This window comes from Solanum pennellii, chromosome 4 (genome assembly GCF_001406875.1).
Source record: "Solanum pennellii chromosome 4, SPENNV200".
NCBI classification, from domain to species: domain Eukaryota; kingdom Viridiplantae; phylum Streptophyta; class Magnoliopsida; order Solanales; family Solanaceae; genus Solanum; species Solanum pennellii.
The window spans coordinates 66557189-66562186 of NC_028640.1; the positions used below are offsets into that span (position 1 = coordinate 66557189).

Below are 4998 nucleotides of genomic sequence, written 5' to 3' on the forward strand. Positions count from 1 at the left end.
CGCGGACATTAAAATTTGAAAAAGTTGATGCCATCAAGGTTGATGGGGAGTGGCAATTAAGTAAAGATCACCCTTTCTAGCAGCAGTCATTCCAGCCGATTCAGTCAAGTCCATGTCTTTTGGCTCCATTCCAATCGAAGTGATAAAGCAATTGAGCCAAGGGCAAATAAACATTAGCCAAACCAAATGATATACCGGGACAAATCCTTCTCCCTCCACCAAACGGAAGATACTCAAAATTGTTACCAATAAAGTCTATGGAGCACTGCTCAAATCTCTCCGGCTTAAAGCCTTTCTGCATCATCCCAATAATTCGGATCTCTTGCCAATGCCCAAACATGAACCATAACTTTGGTCTTCACGGGTATATGTAGCCGTTTATTTCAGTTTCTTCCATACATTCTCTTGGGACCAAAAGTGGAACTGGTGCATGAAGAGATTTGTATGAAGGGAAGATATCAGCCACATCAAATCCTTCTGCAAAGCTTATTACTTCTCTAATTAACTTTATAAATACTTCTTGTTCCTTTACTACTTTCCCAAATGCTGATCTACATGTCATGGAACTTGTGAACCAAATGATCCTTTCTGTAAAATTAAAAACTTCACCACAAGTACAACAAAAAGATATGAGAAGAAAAATGGAAACCAATTGCATTTTGGGAGTGTGTTGTTTTATAAGCTTCAAAGTGCTAAATGTTCACTATTTCTTCGGTCTCAATTTACGTCGCATATTTTAATTTTAATAGTTAAAATTTTCAATTTTAATTGTAAATTCAGATATGAAAAAATCAAAATATAGATAACTTCTCTCGATTCTCAAAATTTGAAAGGTGTCATGTCATTATTGATCATTTTTAGGAGTCGAATAAATTCAACTTACTTGAAGAATAAACAAATATTATTTATGTAATAATTCCCAATAATAAAGGATGGCGCAGACGATCTTAACCTATTATAATATAATTGTTTGACCTTTTTGTATAGCAATCAAAATTGCTGCTTATTGTTATTTTGATTTCCCCAAATTTAATTAGTGTACACTGTTTTTTAAAATTGTGAGACCTTTTGTGTATGTCTTTTACTTTTATATTCATATCTTTCAATTAAAGACTTATTACTTTGAATATCATTGATATTTGTGTAAATTTAATAACTACCTTGAATAAAAAATCAATGATTTATCAAGAAAAATATTTCAATTATAAAAGGGAAAAGGGTCTGATATATCCCTCAACTTTATCATTTGGAGCTGATATACCCCTCGTTATAAAAGTGGCTCATATATTCCCTTACCGTTATACAAACGGCTCATATATACCCCTGCCGTTACAAAATGGCTCACATATACCCTTCATTTAACGGAAGTTAAAATATTAGTTTTAAATTTATTTTTGTTACTTCTAATTTTTTTTAAAAAAAAATTATTTAGGGGTATATATGATTCTTCTATCAAATTTCAATATATATTTTAATTTTGTTCATACATAAATTATTTTTTTACGTCTTTTATTATAATTATTTGAGTTTCTTATTCTTATTTTTTTTTCATTCCTTAGTTTAAAGAGAAAAAAAATTAAACTATTTTTTGTGTGTATTGTAATTTGATTTCGTATTCGAAGAAAAAATTGGCTATCTACAATAAGTTTTACAAGAATATCAGTGAAATATAAATAAATTTGATTATCAAAATAATAAGGGAAAATGGTCTGATATACCCCTCAACTTTGTCATTTGGAGCTAATATACCCCCCGTTATAAAAGTGGCTCATATATGCCCTTACTGTTATACAAACGACACACATATACCCCTCCTGTTACAAAATGGCTCATATATACCCTTCATTTAACGGAAGTTAAAAAATTAGTTTTAAATTGATATTTATTACTTGTAATTTTTTTAAAAAAATTATCTAGGGATATATATGATTCTTCTATCAAAGTTCAAGGTATATTTTAATTTTTTTCATATATAAATTATTTTTTGACTTTTTTTATTATAATTATTTGAGTTTCTTATTCTTATGTTTTTCTTTCATTTCTTAGTTTAAAGAGAAAAAAATTAATTTTTTTTGTGTGTATTGTAATTTAATTTCGTATTCGAAGAAAAAAATTGGTCATCTACAATAAGTTTTACAAGAATATTAGTGAAACATAAATAAATTTTGATTATCAAAATAATAATTATAAATTAGTCATTGAAACAAAAAAAGGTCAAAAAAAATATGTTTGACGAGGATTAAATTTACTCATATGGGATTATATTTTTTAGAAAAAAATAATAAAAATTTAGATTAAAATTATTATTTTTTTCATTTCCGTTAGAGGAAAAGGGTATATGTGAGCCATTTGTTTACAAGTAGGGGTATATATGAGCCACTTTCATAACAAGGGGTATATCAGCCTTAAATGACAAAATTGAGGGGTATATCAGACCCTTTTCCCGAATAATAATTATAAATTGGTCATTAAAATAAAAAAAAGTAAAAAAAAAATATGTTGACGAGGATTAAATTTACTCATATGGGACTATATTTTTTGGAAAAAAATAATAAAAATTTAGATTAAAATTATTTTTTTTCATTTCCGTTAGAGGAAAAGGGTATATGTGTGCCATTTGTTTACAATTAGGGGTATATATGAGCCAGTTTCATAACAAGGGGTATATCAGCTCTAAATGACAAAGTTGAGGGATATATCAGACCCTTTTCCCATTATAAAATATCTCAATGGCCGCCCTCCCATTAGGTTTTCATGTAAAAAGAATAAGATGAATTATCCCACGCAAATAGATATATAATTTACTTTAGAGCAAAAAATTTAAAATTATTCGATCAAACACCACTTAATGATGTTGATCATGTATTCATTTTACACTCAATAAGATTATTTAGTGCATCTCCAACCTTATACTCTATTTTACTCTCCAACTGCTCTTCTTGTTGCTCAAGGAGTTGCTGCATTTGATATCTAGTGGTTGATCCAGGATTTGAAAGTTATGAATGCTCACTTTTTTAGCATAGAAGAAAAGAAAAAAATGCAAGAAATAAAGGCAAACATACAACAATGAAATTATAGAAGAGGAGAACTGTCTTTTAAAAAAAACTTTAAGGGCACCACTTAATGATATTGATCAAGAATTCATTTTACATAATGAGATTAGTTAGTGCATTTTCAACCTTATACTCTATTTTACTTTCCAACTGCTCTTCTTATTGTTCAAGGAATTGTTGAGCTGGATACCCAGTGGTGAATCCAGGATTTGAAGGTTATGGTCTCTCATTTTTTTTAGCGTAGAAGAAAGGGGAAAAAACAAACAAATAGCGGTGAGAAAAAAAAAGGCAAACATATAGAGTAAAAATGTTTGAAAAAAAAAACTTCACTAGGACTTGAACACTCAACGCTTGGGGTCATTAGCGCAAGCCTTACCTTGCATCTGAGAACCAAACCTTCCATCAAACATTTTGGTTAATAGGGGCTCAAGGATTAATTATATGAACTTTTCATTATTTACAATGAACATATACAAATTTCCGTTAGACCCTTGTGGATACCCAATGAACTTACCAACCGATTGATCAGAGTCGTTTTCCATGGAATTTTGGACGAGGGGCAATATGTTAGTCAATGATAGTTAGAAGTGTTGGTGATAGTGGACAATATGTTATTGGAGAATCAATTCCTAGTAATCAGATAGCAAATAACAAATCATCAACTTACCCCAAAGTTACAAATAAAATTTCCAAGCATACGACTGGTTGGAATTCGTCTTGTTGAACCTCAATATAAGTTGTCTTTAGAAGTTGGTGACAACTTAGAACATCGTTTTGCCATGATAGTGGCATGAGAGGCTACTGGCTCAGGTGTAAGGTCTTACAAGTATCACAAAAGTAACGTCTGAAAGTTCAATATGATGACATTCAAGATTGTGATGGTCCTGGAAAGATCAAGGTACCTTAACCACTGCAACAATAACTTAAGTTTTATATACTATAATTTATGATCTACTTACATATATCCTTCACCTTGTTTCCTCATTACCTTTGCTTGGTTTATAGGAACGGATTCCTTCCTACAGAGTTATAGGCTTTGATAGACTGGGCATAAGATGCACCTGACACCTCACAGTTCGGCCCCAACTTCGGGAGGATTATTTTGACTATTCTTTGAAGTATGAGTTGTAGAGGATGTTTGGTGGTCTGGCGGGTGGTGCGAAGGTTTTTTTTTCTAGATTTGATGTCTATGGAAGCGGTCATCTTCAGTTTTACTTCCCTGGTATGAAATAATAGTCCCAAGAAAACTAAAATTTCAAAATAGAAATAGAAAACAAGGAATAAGAGGAGAATTCTTGCTTATCGGTTGATGCATAGAAACATTGCGTTAGAATAGCCCAACAACCAATGGATGCAAAATTGGAGTCTCTAATTATTTAAATTCTTACATGAAATTATATATCTAATCTCAACATTGACATAAATTGGCTTTCTAGATCAACAGTGAAAAATGTTTTAAATTTAAGCTTAGCTTCTGCATAATTTATTGTCCAGAATTTTGAATTTTCGAAAGTTGTTCATGGCCTTGAAACCCAAGGTGTCTTTCTTCTTCAATAATAAGTGAGAAGATATTATTGGAGATACATAGAAAGAACATGAGGACTTCAAGAGACTGGGTATATAAAATATGGTTTGAAGTTAAGGGAAAGAAAGACCTAAAGTCATTCATAAGCTCAAGTTTAATTTAGTATCTTAGTGCAGTATCAAAGAACGGGGGAACCGAAAAAATCAAATAACTCACAAGCTTGTAACATTGATGTTACTAGGTCTTAATATATTTGGCAAGGTCAAAGGTACAACTATAAAAGGACCTAGTTCCATTAATGACACAACATTGGGAATCACTTGATTTTTAAAGTTCCCGATTCTTCGATACTACACTTGGATACATAAGTTAAACTCGAGCTTATGAATGAATTTACTCCCACTAGGTCCTTGCATTGAA

The 4998-nt window shown here is 30.9% G+C and overlaps 1 pseudogene; it reads left to right on the top strand.

Moving 5' to 3' along the window:
* The first annotated feature begins 3627 nt into the window (after window positions 1–3627).
* Window positions 3628–4741, top strand: LOC107016957 (annotated as a pseudogene).
* The last annotated feature ends 257 nt before the right edge of the window (window positions 4742–4998 follow it).